This window comes from Scyliorhinus canicula, chromosome 2 (genome assembly GCF_902713615.1).
Source record: "Scyliorhinus canicula chromosome 2, sScyCan1.1, whole genome shotgun sequence".
NCBI classification, from domain to species: domain Eukaryota; kingdom Metazoa; phylum Chordata; class Chondrichthyes; order Carcharhiniformes; family Scyliorhinidae; genus Scyliorhinus; species Scyliorhinus canicula.
This window is the reverse complement of record NC_052147.1, coordinates 159,726,420-159,745,616: the sequence shown is the minus strand read 5'-3', so window position 1 is coordinate 159,745,616 and position 19,197 is coordinate 159,726,420. Positions and strand designations below refer to the sequence as shown.

The following is a 19,197-nucleotide window of genomic DNA, read 5'->3' as shown; positions in this document are numbered from 1 at the left end:
GTAGGGCCGACTTTAATGAGATGAGATGGAGACTGCCTTCAGTAAACTGGGAAAACATGCTGATGGGTAAAACAACTGAAGAACAGTGGAGGATGTTTTAAGGCAGGGATTTTCAAAGAGCAGATCAGATCGCGGGCGGGTGTCAGAAGGGTTACAGAGCTACGGGTCATGGTGTCCATCAGCCTCGAACAGAGTTTCCCAACAGCAACATTCAGAAGCTTGCAAGGAAAATCCTGCCTAAAATATCAGTTCAGTCCTCTAGAGGGAGCAATTATTTGACAGAAGAAGGGGGAGAGAGAAGCTCCAGAATTTTTTTCAAACTGATTGCAGCTACTCCCTCAATCTTGTGCCATCTGATCGATCGTGCCAGTGAAGCTGTAATATTAAGATGGGTGTTATTTTAAAATGTCGCTCTTGTAAACCTCGCAGTTCCTCCCCCAGCCCACCACCACCACACCCTTCCTGGCAGCGGCTTCACTTTGAAAACCATGAGAACATTTGACAGATTCTTCGCCCTCTCCTTAACAAAGCTGCAGCCCAAGAGATCAGTCCGTCTAAGACCAAAGAAATGGTCCATCTGCATTTCCACCCCCCTGGACATGGACCCCCCATGTGCTTTGGCCCGATGAAGTACAGTTGTCCAGTTAACAATATCAAGGAGACTATACCCCACCTCTGGGATGCCATACTGCAGCAGAAAGAACCCGTCATGGGATTGGATTGGATTTGTTTATTGTCACGTGTACCCAGGTACAGTGAAAAGCATTTTTCTGCAAGCAGCTCAACAGATCATTCAGTACATGGAAGAAAAGGGAATTAAACAAAATTCAAGAAAATACAAGAAAATACATGAGAATACATAATAGGGCAACACAAGATGTACAATGTAACTACATAAGCATTGGCATCGGTTGAAGCATACAGGGTGTAGTGTTAATGAGGTCAGTCAATAAGAAGGTCATTTAGGAGTCTGGTGACAGTGGGGAAGAAGCTGTTTTTGAGTCTGTTCGTGAATTAGAAGATCATCAGAGAACTCACCGCCAAGTACAGCAATTCCTAGAGTCAGAGTATGTCAGAGCCCTCGGTGAGTGAGCACAAACTTAGACAGGATTCCGCATGTGAGTGTGTGCGCGCGCGTGTATTCTCGGTGATGTCAACAGCAATACAACTGAGACAATGTCTCCATGCAGCCAAATAGCTTGAAAATCTTCTGCAGATCTTCTTGCAGTGTGGTTACTGCTGAGGGGCCAGCAGTGTGTATCTCAGTGATGCCACAGAGGTACATTCAATGGGAGGGAATTGGGCTGACAATGCAGCATAAGCCACATTATTGTAGACAACTGGCTCCACGAAGTGACTGAAATAGCATGCCTTCTGGTTGGGGAGACATGCGCACATAATGATCACATATCATAGAATTTACAGTGCAAAGGAGGCCATTCGTCCCATCGAGTCTGCACCGGCTCTTGGAAAGAGCATCTTACCCAAGCCCACACCTCCACCCTATCCCCAAAACCTAGTAACTCCACCCAACCCAACCCAACCCTAAGGGCAATTTTGGACATCAAGGGCAATTTAGCATGGCCAATGCACCTAACCTGCACATCTTTGGACTGTGGGAGGATACTGGAACACCCAAAGGAACCCCACGCACACACGAGGAGAATGTGCAGACTCCGCACAGATAGTGACCCAAGCCGGGAATCGAACTTGGGACCCTGGAGCTGTGAAGCAATTGTGCGAACCACTATGCTACCGTGCTGCCCCACAGTTGAATATTTGAGAACATAATAAATATCTGAGAAAACCTTTTTCAATGTCCATTATATCTGACTAATGACAACCAGAATAGTTAGTTTGTCAGTTATCATTGGGTCAGTTTTAGTGCTGTCAGCATTCATCAATACTTGTGAACTTGTTTCTAATAGTGTACTTTGAAGTTGAATAAACTTGCATCAAGCAATTGAATTGCATTTAAGATCAAGATTTTACTGTCACTACCGTGAGATTTATCGCTGTTTTGTTTACAAGAACCAAATATGGCTCTCCTCCAGTGATATCTTTTCTTTGTTCTCCTCTCCTCAGTTTTCCTCCTTTGCTTCTTTGTTTACCGTGTACAGCGATGAATGCAGCTTCACAAGTGTTAGCGGCTCTCCAGTATCACTCATGAGTAACTATTCTTCCTGTGTGATTCTGACGGTGAACTTTTATAGATAGGAGGACATCACAGGCATGTTTGATCCTGTCCTCACTCAATGCTGACAAATATTCAATGCACCAGGGGCTACCAGATAGTGATTAAGAACAGCAAAACTCCCTTGCCAGGTGCAAGAAAACTTTAGTGTCTCAAACACTGCCTTGACTCAGCGTAGACTGGGTAAGTGAACGTGGTGTATGTCCCGAAGGTTGGTCGTCATGGATAATGAAGTTCGGCCGGCATGGATCCTGAAGGTTGGTAAGCATGGGTCCCGAAGATTGGCTGGCGTGGTCCCGAAGGTCGGCCAGTTGGCAAAAGTGGGTCCCGGGAAAACAAGCTTGAAAAACACTGTTAAGGAAACAATTAATGCAATTCAGAACCAATTTATACCCCTGAGAGGGAAAGGCTCCACTACGCAGAAAAAAACAGCCATGGACAACAAAAAAGATAAGGGACAGCATAAAACTAAAAGAAAGGGTTTACAAAAATGCAAAAAAGAGCACAGATCCTATTGAGTGGGAAAGATATAAAGACCAGCAAAGGACCACAAAGTAGCTTCTAAGAGCTACAAAGAGGGATTATGAAATGAAATTTGCAGGGACATCAAAATCAATAAGAAGTTTTAAAGGCACTAAAGGGAAAATGGATGGTCAGGAGAAATGTTGGCCCATTAAAGACTGGAAGTGAGGATATTGTCAGTGACTGTGGGGACATGGCAGCCATGTTGAATAATGACTTTGCCTCAGTATTTACAGTAGAAAAGGAGGATAGCTTGCTGGAAGACCTGAGGACATTAATAACGGATCAGGGACAAACACTAAATAAAATTAACGTCAGCAAAACATTGATTATGAGGAAATTAATGGAGCTAAAGAGTGACAAATCCCCAGAACCTGATGGTTTCCAACCGAGTGTGTTAAAGGAAGTAAGGGAGCACATTATAGATACCCTAACAATAATCAGGAGTCGTTCCTCAGTATTAGAAAATTGCTTATGTCACTCCACTTTTTAAGTAAGGTGAAAGGGGAATACCAAGGAATTACAGACCAGTTAGCCTAACATCTGTGGTGGAGAAATTGTTGGAGAGTAATCAGGGATTGGGCAACTCAACACCTCAAAAATTTTCAGTTAATCAGGGAGAACCGGCATGGATTCATGACAGGTAGGTCATGCCTGATAAACCACATTGAAGTTTTTGAAAAGGTGACTAAGTTAGTGGACAGGGGAATGTCTGTGGATGTTATTCATATAGACTTCCAAAGTCCCACATAAGAGACTGTTAACTAAGGTAGAAGGTCGGACACACGCAGCACCGACCGGCGACTCCGAGCCGGTGTGTCCAGAGGGTCTTGGCAGCTCTGTTGAGGGAAAATTACTGACATGGCGGGAAATTGGTAGAGTGGCAGGTGACAGAAATAAGGGATAATGGGTAGGTACTTATATTGGCAGGATGTGACTAGTGGTGTCCCACAGGGATCTGTGTTCGGGCCACAATTGTTTACATTATTCATTAACGACTTGGATAATGGCATAGAAAGTCATATACCCAAAATTTCTGATGACACAAAGTTGGGTGGCAGCATAAAATGTAGATGACAGCATAAAATTACAAAGTGATATTGATAGACTAGGTGAATGAGAAAAACTGTGGCCAATGGATTTCAATGAATACAAAGATTATCCGTTTTTATCCACAAAAGGATAGATCAGGGTATTTTCTCGATGGCATGAAATTAATTCAGTGGATGTCCAAGAATACCTGGGGGTTCAGGTACATAGATATTTAAAATGCCGAGAGCAAGTGCAGGAAGTAAGCAAGAAAGCTAATGGAATGCTGGCCTTTATATCTAGAGGACTGGAGTATAAGGATGCAGATGTGATCCTGCAGCTTTACTGAACCCTGGTTAGAACCCACTTGGAGGACTGTGAGCTGATCTGTGCACTGCACCTTAGAAAGGATAATTTGAACTTGGAGGGAGTGCAATGTAGGTTTACAAGAATGATATGTGCACTTGAGGAGAGAGTATACAAATTAGGCCTATTTTCTCTCAAATTTAGAAGGTTAAGGGGGTGATCTGATCAAAGTCTTCAAGATATTAACAGGGAAAGACAGGGTAGATTGAGATAAACTGATTTCACTATTTCGAGATTCTGGAATGAAGGGGCTTAGTCTAAAAATAGGAGAGTAGGAGAGATGGTAGGAAGCACATCGACACACAAAGAGTGGTAGACGTTTGGAACTCTTTGCACAAACAGCAATTGATGCGAGATCAGTTGTTAATTTTAATTCTGAGATACACAGAGTTTTGTTAAGCAAAGATATTAAGGGGAGTGGGCCTAAGGCAGGTACATGGAGTTGGGCCACAGATCGGCCATTATCTCATTGAATGGCGGAACAGGCTCAAGAGGCTGAATGGCCTACTCCTCTTCCTATAGCCATCTGCTAGTTTGGCGTATAAAACCTCGACACGTTTCATGACCAAAACAGGAGTACCTGTCCAATTTTGAGATCTGGTTGATCAAGTTTACAATCCCCATAGAGGCGGACTGATTTCAGGATGGGAACTGGTTTAAGGATGGGAACGATGGGTGCATAATCTGTAAAGGTTCACTCGTATAGGTGGATAACCTAGCTCTGATATCCTCCAACTCTAAGGTAAGATGCCTCTGGAGGCGATTAAATACCTTTTCTCCAATGACAGTGTTAACGAGAAATCCTCAATCTTGTTGAATAATTATTCAAGTCGGACTTCGAGGCAATAGAGAATTTTTATTTACGTGGAACCATGGAGAGGCTCGGCAGCAGCCAGGCGCTGGCTCCCGAGTCTCTGCCGAGTGAAGTACAGTATGGCCTTTAGTACATTCACAGTAAGAGTGTCCGTTGCAAAATGTGATCAGCAAGCAATGTGATTAACAAGCAATTTGATTAACAAGCAGTGTGGTCAACAAGCAATGTGATCAGCAAGCATCAGCATTTTGCAATTATAGTCAATAAAGAAGTAAAGCATCCCAGCATGCATAGTATAGCTAATTTCTTCCACAGTTCCCTCCTTTTTGGTCGTCAGACCAACTCACATATTTTCATTTTGAAATGGAGGTTCATATCCCTGTGGATAAGGTTTCATGTTCAGATATTCTTGCTCATCATAATCATTTGGCTTCTTTCATGGTTAGCATAATAGGAGGATAGGGTTCTGTACTCGCCGTGAGGGCAAGAGAAAACACACGATTCATATCGCTTTTATGGCTCCAACAACTGTGGCTAGAATGATGCCATAATGCACCAAAGAGGACCCACCAGTTTCCAAATGGCCACCGTCCTCCTCCAGGGTTGTAATTATGGAACTCAGCTCCAATTTCTTTCATTTTTGTGGCCTCTTTTTGTATATGAGCTGCTAGATCGGTAATATTTTTGGAGGAGTCGGGATACAATTGCAACATTCTTTTCCCATTAGAGCACAGGTACCTCCTTTCTCTGCTAATGTGAAGTCTCGGGCCATCCTATTTTGCAAGGCAATAGTCTTCTCAGCCACAAGTTCAGCAGATACTGCCTGCAATGCTTGGCGTCCTTCAGTGAGGGCCTGAGCTGTTTCATTAGCCAATTTCTCCAGGGCAGAGGCCTTATTTATCAGTTCGCGAGCTGCTTTGGCAGGGTCATAAATTGGGAAGGCTATCATCCAAAACCATTGGGCTTCAGCAATTTCTCACTCGGATATCCGTACAGTGGGATGATGTTCTAAGGTGGGTATTTGTCTCATGTGTGGGGCTACAGAAGCGAGGAAGCAACATTTCCTCCATGGCCATGGAGTGCTAGGCACTTTCTGCCAAGTGGGAGGAAGTCTTGGCAACCACAGACCCAAAAGGTTCCATTTAGGTTTCAGGGAGGTTGGGCTATTGTGACATTTCTACACATACTTGTCCTGTTTCATTATACCCATTCCGCAAGTATGTACCATTTCCCTGGAAATTACAATAAAATTCTGAAGAATTTGGGCCAGTACTAATATCAGACAATTTAAGATGAGGGTGGCTCACGTTTTCCTGGGAGTCCCCAAGTTCTGTTAAATCGAGGCACATACCATCCCTTGAACAAAGTGAGTCCTGTCTTTTCTCTATTTACATTTCTTCCGCTAGAATCTACAAGTGCATCTTGATCAGTAGCATTTGTTATGGGCCAGGGTTTAGAGAACCCCAAAGTGTATCATGGAGCTCACCTAACCCACAACTTGTATTAGATTGTGGTATGGGGAGCACACGGCCCAATCTACAGGTGTGGTACAGCAGAAATCGAAAAGTATTTTTTAAAGCAAAACAATGTTTATTCTATGAACTCAAGTTAACCTTTTTAAAACATACAGTGAAGATCTTAGCAACCATCAATTCGAATACAACCCCCAAAGAATACAACACTAAGTAATCCTTAAGCTTTCCTTTTGACATCCATAAAAAAACCTTTTAACAGAAGCACATCAGGTTTAAATTCACTACTGAGAGCAGTTATCACTCTGAATTCACCAAAAGATCAAGAGATAGTCTTTACATGGCAGAGAGAACAACATTACATCTTCTGTGGCTGGCTGTACTCCAACACTTAAGCAAAACCGAAAAAACACAGACCCACCCAAGCTTTTCTCAAAGTGAAACTAAAAAGCAGAGCCAGAGCTCAGCTCCACCCACACTCTGACATCACTGCTGTAACATGAGCAGACAAGCATTTATTAAAGTGACATTCTCATGACACATTGATAAACTAAAAGGCATTTTGCATCTCTGTTTCATTGAAAGGAATAGCCCATAAGGGAATTCCATTGTCTACTCGATAAGGAATATCAGTGTAAACCCAGCAGGAGGAGGTATTTGTTACCCTTGCATATTCATACGGGCAAGGCTAGGAAATAATTTTTAACTATTGCATGCTTTGCATAGGAACTCTGCACTATTGTAACAAAACTTAAATACAATACAAATCCTAGCATCAGTGGTTCCTTTTTAGCCTTCATTACACTTCCTGGTTCCTTGGGCTTTGTGCTTGACCAGAATTGGCTTCAGTATGACCCGATGGAGGGGTTTCCAATTTGCACCTTGTCCCATGGATCCATTCAGGCTTTCCTTCTACCTTTACTGCCATTCTTGTTATCAACAACACTTGGAAGGGGCCTTTCCACCTGGGAGTCAAAGAATCTTTTTTAAGAGTCTTAACATGTACCATATTGCCTGGTTTAAAGTGATGCAGTGAACCTTTTCTGGTTCTAGGTTGCGCCTCTGTAACCTGTACATGGATTTTCCTTGCCACTTCACACATAGCCTGGGCATATTGCAATGTCTTTTCATCAATCCACACTAGTGCTGTTTCGGCTTTGGTCAAGAGAGGTTTGGTCTCCGTTTACATGGGTCTTCCCATGAGACTTCAAATGCACTTAATCCAGTAGTTCTGCTTGATGTGTTGGGTATGCTGGGTCTGCGAGGACTGCGTTTACTGTAGCAGTGAGAGAGACAGGCTTCCAACACTTGATGAAATGCAACTCTATTTTATTGAACTCTTAACTATTAAACATACTTTAACTGTGGGTTGACACTATGCTGAGCTGACTGGAGACCTGAGGCTAACTGACCAGACTGTCTTACTACTACATGGTGTATGCTCTAGTTGTTGCTCACAGGCTCTGACTGTCTCAGAGGCTGCATCCCAAGAGAGCAGGAAAACTAGTGCACTCTGGCTTTATTGTTGCCATGTCCTGTCTGGTGATTGGCTGCCGTGTTCTGTGTGTTCATTGGTCATCCTGTGTGTCAATCAATATATGTCTGTGCACCATCATATACTTGTGTGTATATTATGACACTGCTGACCTGATTTCTTAAAGTCTTGTTTCTTGACATACCTTGGCCACTGTTGCCTTTAACGTCCCATTGGCCGTTTCCACCATTCCTAAGGACTGTGGCTGATAGAGAATATGCAGATTCCACTCAAACCGCATTGGTCTTCCCAAGGCTTTTATTTGTTTCCCTGTGAAATGAGTTCCTCTGTCACTATTTACTGCTGTAGGTATTCCGTAACGAAGGATGACTTCTTTCATCAAGCATTTTACCACTTTTCTAACATCAACTTTTCTTGCCGGGAACGCCTCTACCCATTTGGAAAACATATCCACAATGGCCAGGAGGTACTTTAACCCTCCTTTTGGTGGTATATGTACAAAGTCAGTTTGTAAATTATCAAAGGGCCCTTCTGTATTAGGTAAATGATCATATACCGTGGGAGTTCTTCCTTTGTTGTATTGGGCACACATTTGGTATCCCATAATAACCTTTGCTGTGGCTATCCCTGGCACAAACCATTGCTGAGTGATCCGATGTTTCATCCCTCCTTTTCCAACATGCCCCTGGCCGTGTGCCAAATGGGCCAGGGCATGTTGGAGACTACGAGGACAGACTATACAACCAGTTGGGTGTACCCACAGATTAGTGACGCACTGACTGCATCCTGCCCTGTGCCACTTACCTTGTTCTTCAATAGGGGCCTGCCCTTGGACTTGGATCAATTCTACCAACTGAATAGAGGAGGTTGTATTTTGCATCATTTGAGGGATCATGGGTTCTCGGCATGTAGCGGCCCTCTTGGCGGCTGCATCCTCAGCAGCATTGCCTTTTGATATGTCATCAGTGCCAGTAGTGTGCGCCGCACATTTGATAACAGCAATTGCTCTTGGGAGGAGGATGGCCTTTAAAAGGTTAGTAATTAAGACTGCATGTTGGATGGGTTTACCAGAGGTAGCAATGAAACCTCGATGTTGCAAGAGTGCACCAAAATCATGAACCACTTGAAAGGCGTAACGGAAATCGGTATAAATATTAACTGTACGATCTTGGGCTAGAATACATACTCGAGAAAAAGCAAAAAACTCTTCCGCTTGGGCTGACGTCCCCGGTGGAAGGGCTCCTGCTTCCAAAATCTCAAAGTGGTTAACGGTGGCATAGCCTGTCAGTGTTAAATCATCGGAAGGTTTGGAAGAAGAACCATCCGTCAAAAGAATCATATCTGTGTTGGGCAACGGCATGTCCATCAAATCAGGACAAGGTGATAACGCCATCTCCACAACAGAAAGGCAGACCTTCATATCATCACCTATGAGCACTCAGTTTCTATATCCTCGAAGAACAGTAAGAGGTCTTACAACACCAGGTTTAAGTCCAACAGGTTTGTTTCAAATCACTAGCTTTTGGAGCACTGCTCCTCCCTCATGTGCATGAAGAGGTATGTTCCAGAAACATATATATAGGCAAAGTCAAAGATGCAAGACAATGCTTTGAATGTGAGCATTTGCAGGTAATTAGGTTTTTACAGATCCAGGTTAAAGAGGTGTGAATTGTCTCAAGCCAGGACAGTTGGTCAATCTCGCAAGCCCAGGCCAGATGGTGGGGGTGAATGTAATGCAACATGAATCTAAGGTCCCGGTTGAGGCCGTACTCATGTGTGCGGAACTTGGCTATAAGTTTCTGCTGGGCGATTTTGCGTTGTCGCGCGTCCTGAAGGCCAACTTGGAGAACGCTTACCCGGAAATCAGAGGCTGAATGCCCTTGACTGCTGAAGTGTTCCTCAACTGGAAGGAGAACGATTGTCGCATGATGTCCGTTCATCCGTTGTCGCAGCATCTGCATGGTCTCGCCAATGTACCACGCTTCGGGACATCCTTTCCTGCAGCGTATGAGGTAGACAACATTGGCCAAGTCGCACGAGTATGTACCTGGTGGGTTGTGTTCTCATGTGTAATGGTGGTATCCATGTCGATGATCTGGCACGTTTTGCAGAGATTGCCATTGTATGGTTGTGTGGTGTCGTGGTCGCTGTTCTGAAGGCTGAGTAGTTTGCTGCAAACAATGGTTTGTTTGAGGTTGGAGGTTGTTTGAAGGAAAGTAGTGGGGGTGTGGGGATGACCTTGGCAAGATGTTCATCTTCATCGATGACGTGCTGAAGGCTGCGAAGAAGATGTCGTAGTTTCCCCACTCCAGAGAAGTAATGAACGACGAAGGGAACACTGTCGGTTGTGTCCCGTGTTTGTCTTCTGAGGAGATCGGTGCTGTTTTTTGCTGTGGAGCGTTGGAACTGTCGATCGATGAGTCGAGCGTCATATCCCGTTCGTACGAGGGCATCTTTCAGCGTCTGTAGATGTCTGTTACGCTCCTCGTCTGAGCAGATCCTGTGTATACGGCGGGCTTGTCCATAGGGGATGGCTTCTTTAATGTGTTTAGGGTGCAAGCTGGAGAAGTGGAGCATTGTGAGGGGGCTTGCAGTAAAGCAAAGTGCTGAGGTGACCATCCTTGATGGAGATGAGTGTGTCCAAGAATGCAACTGATTCTGGAGAGTAGTCCATGGTGAGTCTGATGGTGAGATGGAACTTATTGACGTCATTGTGTCGTAGTTTTAGTGATTCTTCGCCGTGGGTCCAACGGAAAAAAATGTCATTGATATATCTGGTGTATAACGTCGGTTGAAGGTCCTGTGCGGTGAGGAGGTCTTCTTCAAACTTGTATATGAAGATGTTGGCATATTGAGGTGCGAATTTAGTCCCCATGGCTGTTCCGTGTGTCTGGATGAAGAACTTGTTGTCGAAGGTGAAGACGTTGTGATCCAAAATTAAGCGGATGAGTTGTAGAATTGCGTCTGGAGATTGGCAGTTGTCGGTGTTGAGTACTGAGGCTGTTGCAGCAATGCCGTCATCATGGGAGATGCTGGTGTAGAGTGCCGAGGAATGTTCCTGGTTCAACTGGTCCATGGGTGCTGAGTTTGTGTCAGAAGTCTGTCGTGTCGTGACAGAAGCTGGACGTTCCTTGTACGATGGGTTTCAAGATGCCCTCGCTGTAGCCAGAGAGGTTCTCACACAGGGTCCCATTGCCTGATACGATAGGACGGCCTGGTGTGTTGGCCTTGTGTATTTTCGGGAGGCAGTAGAGATCACCAACGCGGGGAGTACGTGGGATGAGAGCACGTAGGGTGCTCTGAAGGTCTGGATCCAAGGTCTTGATCAGCCTGTTGAGTTGGCGGGTGTGTTCCTTGGTCAGATCTGCGGGTAACTGTTTGTAGTGTTCCTGGTTGTTGAGTTGTCGATACACATCTTTGCAGTAGTCCGTTCTGTTCAGTATGACGGTGGCCCCTCCTTTGTCAGCTGGTTTGATGTCTGTGTTCTCCAAGGAGAGGGTTATGTTAAAGGCCATTATCAGCTCTCAATTAGTCTTTGCCAGTAACTTCTTTTGAGTGGTGACATTATTTATTCCACACGCTAATCTACTGTATAGCGTCTCGGTCAGGGATGGACTAAATTCTCAGCATTCCAACAATTTCCACAACCTATGGAAGAATTCAGTGACGGGTTCCCCCCGGGTCCTCCCAACTATATTAAAACAGTGGACGCCATCTACCGGCGGCATCTGTGGCACAAAGTGGCCGGAAGATCCTGGGAGAGGCCTCGCCCGGGATTCCCGATGGCAGTTATGCCTTGTGGGATCTAACCAGATCTCGCGGAACGTCGCAATCTGGTCAGGACCCAGTCTCACAAGGCTAAGTGAGTTTAAGAATCCACTTAGTCATGCTCGTGTCAGATCTAATGGCCACCCGGCATCTGTCGGCTTCGCTGAGGAGACTCCAGCTGAGCGCCGTTCAATACTGGTCACCACAAACGGGGACCAGGCGGAATGGTACCAAGAGGGGTCCCGAGACATTTGGAAGCCCGGGTGGTTGGCCTCTGAGCAGAGTGGCACACTGGCATTGCCACCATGTCAGTGCTACCGTGGTGCCAGCCTGGCGCTACTAGGGTGCCCAGGTGTCACTGCCAGAGTGGCAGGGACACTGCCAGGGTGCCAGGCTGGCATTTTTCCCACCTGGGGATTGGGCCGAGGGGTGCCCTGCCCATGTGAGGTGAAGTGCGGGGGAGTCTGTTACGACACCCTGGGTGAGTGCGTGGTCAGATCCAGCCTCACAGACCCCAGAGTCTCAACATAAGTGAATTAACCAATAATTCATGTGCTTTCCTTAGTTCCTTACAGGCACCAGATTTATAAGAAAAACATTCACAAACTGGTTATTTAAAACAGGAGTAAAAGATGAATATATAAAGGAAATATGGGAATAATGGTCCACTAGTTTACCTATTCTCAAAACCCCGTCTCACCTTGCACCCAGATACATACAACACAGGCACTCAGTAAGGGAGTAGGGGAAGAAGTAAAGTAACAGGAATTGAAGGAAAAGGTTTGAGCTGAATCGTCGCTGCTGCGGATGTGGCCTCTGTATGCCCTGGTCTTCTTCGAATACGACCCTCTGGGGAAAGGAATGATACAAGAGATTCAGGTCGATGCAATTCTGTACTTCGACTACCAGATGGATCCTGACACAGGAGAGTCAAGCCGGTGCAATTCTCTCCTTCGACCACCAGATGGCAACTCCATCTCCCGGAGATATTACTGGAGCTTTATACCTGAGAATTTTACAGACTTTTCTGTAAGTTTGATCTCTGTGCAGAAATGTCAGCTGTATTAGGCATTTGTTTGGGCATTTCCCAGCCATTCAAATGGAGGATTAAAGTATTAAAGACCTGGTGAGAAATTACTTGCAGTCTGTCACTTCAGAAGTTCCGTTCCCAGATCTAACTGCTGCCTGTGTCTTTTAAATAGGAATGCCTTCACAGGTCTGGATGGGAGCCTTTTAAATCACCTGGCAGAGAGAGGGAGCAAGAACGAGTGTCTTCCAGCTGCTTCCTGCCTGTCTCTTCACACAGAACTCAGGACAAAATGGAGCTCTTCACATGACCCATCTTTCTTCCGGAAGATTCTGAATGACTCAACCAATAACAAGCAACTGACTCCACGGGCTCTGCCACAGAACTTAAAGGGAAGTCCTGGTCTAGTTCATTTGACCAGGGTGTTTCAATTTGTCTAAAGTGTATAACTAGAAGGCTGTAGGATAAAGGCAGTCAACAGGCATGGAATTAAAAAGGAAACACAGAACAGACAAAGGATTTACTCAGCATTCTAACAAGCTCGATGACTCTCTTTTGGCGAGTTCAGGCCTGGGAGGGTCCGGGGGTTGCGTCAGGGGGGTTGAGAGATCGGGACCTCTTCTTATGTTGAAGAGCCCTGTTTGTTGGAGTTCCTCAGTGCAGGAAGTGACACTGAGTATGGCCTTGGGGTGCATTCCCTGATGGGATGCATTCCCTGCCGGGGGACTAAAAGAAAAGAGTGCCATTAGGCAGTGGGGTCATTCTCAGTGCTACATCATGTGATCCACAGGTACACCACAATTGATCTCCACAAGGGACTCATGGAATACAAGCTCCCCAGCTAGTGAGCGGAGGAGCATTAGCTGGGGTTCGTAGAAATCAGCTTATAAAAGCAGTGAAGATTTTTTTTTGCAATACTAATTACGGTCAATTCCTCCTTCTCACTAGAACTTCATTCCTTCGCATTTCTGGGAAGCTATTTGAGTCTTCATCCATGAAGACAGACCTGAGGTAGATGTTTCATTACTCTGCCATTTCCTTATTCTCTATTATAAATTCTCCCATTTCTGACTGCAAAGGAGGGACATTTGTCTTCATTAATCTTTTTTATTTTTATATATTTATAAAAACTTTTACAATCCACTTATATGTTCCTTGCAAGTTTACTCTCATACTCTATTTTTCCCCTATTAATCAATCTCTTTGTCCTCCTTTGCAGAATTCTAAACTGCTCCCAATCCACAGTTTACTACTTTTTCTAACAACTTTGTTTGACACCTCTTTGGATCTAATTGCATTCTTAATTTATTTTATAAGCCTTGGTTGGGCTGCTTTTCTTGTTGTGTTTTTGCACCAGAAAGGAATGTACAACTGTTGCAATGCATGCATTGGTTTGTGCGTTGGCTGGATGGTTGAAAATGAACTTTGAAAAGCTACGCCAGTGAGATCTGAATGAGAGCGATGTAGATATGCGCCTGGTCAGTGTTAACAGGTTTTAATGACCTCAGACAGAATATGGCTGCGGGTGAAAGTGACTCGAGTGCCACATCCACAGAGTGGGAAAAGTGAGAGATTGAGGTGGTGACACATTTGTACAGGAAGTGATGCGAGTTCTTGTAACTACATGAGGTGTATCTTTGATGCATCAAGTATTTAAATGTACTTTTCTGTTTGAAGTATCATTTGCCTGTTAATTAATGTTTGAGTTACGATTTTAAAAAATTAATTCACGGGATGTGGGCGTTGCTTTTTAGGTCAACATTTATTGCCCATCATAGTTGCCCTTCAGAAGGCAGTGGTGAGTTGCTTTCTTGAACTGCTGCAGTCCCGGAGGTGTAGGTACACCCACTGTGCTGTTAGGGAGGAAATTCCAGTATTTTGCCCCGGCTATAGTGAAGGAATGTTGATTTGAGTTCTATTGTTGCAGCAATAGTTTTAAAAAGTAAAATCTTGTCCATTAATTTTCTTTCCATTGATGTTACGGGGATTCCTTTCTTTCAAAAAAGTCATCAGCCTTGTTAGAGACGTGACAGCTACATCCTCCACAACGTTGTGCAGCAGAGATGGATTAGAGGAGGTGGAGGATGCCAGGTTTAATCACACTTTGAGATCCTGAGGTTGCTTTCTTGGCTCAAAAGATCAGAAAGTGGTAACCTAGAGGAAAAAAAGAACTGTAACCCTTCAGTCCGCTGGTGCCAGATTTAAAATAGTCCTTCAACCACATAAACATATATTGCATATCTGACCAATTGGACCCGTTGTCAATTGGCACTTAGTATGAAACTAGTGAAAAGGGAGTGGGCACCTGTGGTGCAATATTGAGCAAGATATGGACGTTAATCCACACATTTTATATGTTATTCGAAAGGAAACTTAACAGCAACACAGCATTTTATCCAACACCCATGAGCATAGCCTTGGTGAATTACATTTATTTTAACTTGTACTTCCGACTGTTTCTGTGTGGTTCACCCTGTGTACTGTCAGCAGAGGTAGAGACGGGTTCTTCGGATCTTTAATTTGATTGCTGAGCTGCTCTTGGTTGACACCCTCTCAGGTTTGGAGCCCTTGAGGGTCCCCGAAAGGCTGCTCATTCTACATTTTAGCAGGGCCAGACTTGACCATTGAGAGACGAGGCAGTGGGTGGGGTCCTGGTTGTCACATCACTCCTACCTTCTGCAGCAGAATCTTGCTGAAGATCAGTGACATAGTTGTAACACCATGAACAAGATATCAGCCATCACGGCATACGTGCTCAGAGTTATAGGCCAGATCTACAAGCGGTTGAATTGACCTCTTCCACCCTTTCCATTATTGTGGAGAGTATGTGTGGCACATCTAGTCCCTGTCTTAAAGTTGCAGATGCACCTTCAGCATTCTCTTTCTCAATGGTTCCTCGGGTTCAGCAATGGTGTCCAGCTGCGCAGAACTTGGAGTTGGTTCTTCACCTCATGACGTGGACTTTCCACAGCTGTCCCTAGCTGCCACCAGTGTCTACTAGTGCTCCCTTCTGAGATGTATTTTAAGAAAAGCTCAGATAAATATTTGAACAACAGAAAGACATGTGACACGGTTCTCCTGCCTCATTGCGCTCCCGCTCGAGCAGGATGAGGCCGGTGAATGGTGGGAGAGGTGGAAAATGAGATCTGCGCCAGGCACTAAACAGTTTGCGTTGCAACCGACCCGCTCCTGTAGGCAAAATCAGAATCTCGCCTTAGCGTGGGAAGAAACCAATTGATGTGTTATCTGTGTTGGTATAACATCGACTGCAACTGGATGCAGTAAAACGAGAAACAGGCTTCCGACACAGGAGATGGTCCAACACTGTTTTATTGAACCTGTTGATTGCTGTACATAATCTGCTGTGGGCTGACACTCTATTAACCTAACTGATAACCTCCTACTGGCTTGACCAGACTAGCTCTCTATCACATGGTGATGACGTTCATTGGCCTGTGCACTGCGATTATCTCCAAAGCCGTGTCCTGTGAGAGAGAGAGAGCCTTAATGCCCTGTGGGCTTTATAGTGGTGGTGTCCTGTCTGGTGATTGGTTGTTCTGTGTCGTGTCTGTTCATTGGTTATCCTGTGTGTCAATCACTGCCTGTCTGCATTTCATGATATACATGAGCGGATATTATGACATCTCCCCCTTTTAAAATAAATTTTGGAGTCATGGCTGTATATGCATGAATAACTATGTACAAGTGGGGAATGAATGAACGTATGTTAATGGGAAGGTGTCTATCGTGCAGATACAGAGCAAACTGAACAAAATTTACAAGATTTAAGTCTATAGATTCAGTCTTTGTGGTGGGCGACTAATTCTTGTCGATCACCACAGAGGTGGAGGGGGGGATGCCGGCACCTGGACAGGCGGGATGGCTGCCATCTCGGTGACCTTGTGGACAGGTGGGATCGCTGCCAGATCGGTCGGTGGAACGGACCTGCATAAGGCCGCGCAATGCCCAGGCTTTCCACACTGTAGACATGGCCTTCCTTTGGCTGGACATTACCACTTTAAATGGGCGGAGCCACAATTTGGACACGTCATGACACTGACGTAAGCGCATTCCATGCGCCATCGCGTATGCGCAGTGCGGTTGGCCAACTTTCGCACATGCGCATCGGGGTCTTCGGCCTCGTCGTCCACCCGGTCGTGGCGCGCATGCGTAGGGACTCGGGAAAAGCGCATGAAACGGCCACTCTCCTCGATGCACAGGCCTTGCATTTTTGCTGTGGCCTGCACCCTTTCTGCCCCATGGGAGACTAGTTTTGCATTTTCTGCCGCCCTGATGCGGGAGTAACGATTCCTGGCATACTCATGGACGACGGAGACGGAGAGGGTCAACTGTTTGATTTTGAGGAGCTGCTCCCGCAGGGAGTCGGGACTGGACGCCGAAAGCGATCTGATCCCGGATCATGGAATCAGCCATCGAGTCATAATTACATGACTGCGCTAGGATGCGGACATGGGTCAAGAAGGACTGAAAAGGTTCATCCTTACCCTGAAGCCTCTGTTGGAAGATGTACCGTTTAAAGCTCTCATTCACCTCAATTTCGCAGTGGTTGTCGAATTTCAGCAGAACCGTCTTGAACTTCGTTTTGTCTTCGCCATCGACAAACGTGAGCGAGTTATAGATGTGGATGGCGTGGTCCCCCGCAGTCGACAGGAACAGTGCGATCTTTCGGGCATCCGATGCTGCATCGAGGTCGGAGGCCTCGATATACAGGAGGAACTTCTGTTTGAAGACTTTCCAGTTGGCGCCGAGGTTGCCGGAGATCCGGAGTTCCGGAGGAGGTTGGATCTTTTCCATGCCGCTGGATGGCTGCGTGCTGGTTGTTGCAAATTCACTTGAGGTAGGTTCGTTCGAGTTAATAGCTCTCTGCTACCATGATGTGTTATCTGTGTTGGTCTAACATCGATTGCAACTGGGTGCAGTAAAACAGGAAACAGGCTTCTGACACAGGAGATGGTCCAACACTGTTTTATTGAACCTGTTGATTGCTGTACATAATCTACTGTGGGTTGACACTCTATTAACCTAACTGATAACCTCCTACTGGCTTGACCAGACTAGCTCTCTATCACATGGTGATGATGTTCATTGGCCTGTGCACTGTGACTATCTCCCTAGCCGTGTCCTGTGAGAGAGCCTTAATGCCCTGTGGGCTTTATAGTGGTGGTGTCCTGTCTGGTGATTGGTTGCTCTGTATCGTGTGTGTTCATTGGTTATCCTGTGTATCAATCACTGCCTGTCTGCATCTCATGATATACATGAGTGGATATCATGACACCAATTATCACTACTTAAGCCCTATTTCTGTACAATTAACGGGAGCCACCCCATGTCTAACGGCCTCCCGTGATGCAACGGCCTCCCGTGATGCAACGGCCTCCCCAGAAAGTACTCACGCTGGCGTCGACCTGTACTCCTTTTGAAAAACGTGAACCTGGAGGATGGGCTGCTGGAGCGAGCCGAGGTAAGCAAGCAGCCATCTTCGATGGGCAAAGAGCCCTGGGCACTGGGTGTGCTGCCCCTGTTCTCGGGGGTGTGGGGGGGGGGGGGGGGGGAAACGGGATGGGGGGGTGCATCCCTGGTTGGAGTGGGCCGCCATGGGGGGGCTAGGGGCATCAAGGCTGGGGAGTGGGGGGCCCGCCTGGCTTGGGATCTGTGTTCTCATACCAGGGTAACCTTAGCCCCAGCCTGTCTGCCATACAGGGGCAGCACGGTAGCATTGTGGATCGCACAATTGCTTCACAGCTCCAGGGTCCGAGGTTCGATTAAGGCTTGGGTCACTGTCTGTGCGGAGTCTGCACATCCTCCCAGTGTGTGCGTGGGTTTCCTCCGGGTGCTCTGGTTTCCTCCCACAGTCCAAAGATGTGCAGGTTAGGTGGATTGGCCATGATAAATTGCCCGTAGTGTCCAAAATTGCACTTAGTGTTGGGTGGGGTTACTGGGTTATGGGGATAGGGTGGAGGTGTTGACCTTGGATAGGGTGCTCTTTCCAAGCGCTGGTGCAGACTCGATGGGCCGAATGGCCTCCTTCTGCACTGTAAATTCTATAACTCTATGATACTGACCACCCATAACCGACTACCGACGCCTCTGGCTGTCACAAATAGAGAATTGGAATTGTGGTTAAGTGAGCACATCACACATCCCGGGTGGATCCCCGTGGGTAGGTGGGCCATGTAGCAAGTGGGAATCATTGCCCTGCATCCCAATCACACCTTGATGCAGGAACACTGTGCAAGGAAACACCACAGACACAGCGGCCAACCTCCGAACACCCAGGGGATGGGCCCCAGCCCCGGGCACATGTCCATGGCCGGGTGTGCTTTGGAGGATATGAGGGGTGGAGCATGTCTGGGGGGGGGGAAGGGGCATGGGATTGGTCCACATCTTGGACTCCTTTACTAATGCTGTTTACGTTGTGCACCAGGCTCTCCACTGCGGTCGCCATCTTAGTTGCCACTTATTGTTGCCCCTATCTCTTGTGCTCTTAGC

At 46.1% G+C, this 19,197-nt stretch overlaps 1 protein-coding gene across 4 annotated transcripts in view; it reads left to right on the top strand.

Moving 5' to 3' along the window:
- nme9 (NME/NM23 family member 9) overlaps positions 1-19,197 on the top strand; it is a 99,174-nt gene that overhangs the window by 12,977 nt on the left and 67,000 nt on the right. Inside the window, exon 1 of one of the 4 annotated variants that reach the window (XM_038788249.1) lies at positions 13,545-13,698. The exons of the other annotated variants lie outside the window; for them this stretch is intronic. The gene's annotated coding sequence lies outside the window, so the exon portion shown is untranslated. Of the gene's footprint in view, positions 1-13,544; positions 13,699-19,197 lie in introns of those variants that run through there. 4 annotated transcript variants of the gene reach the window in all.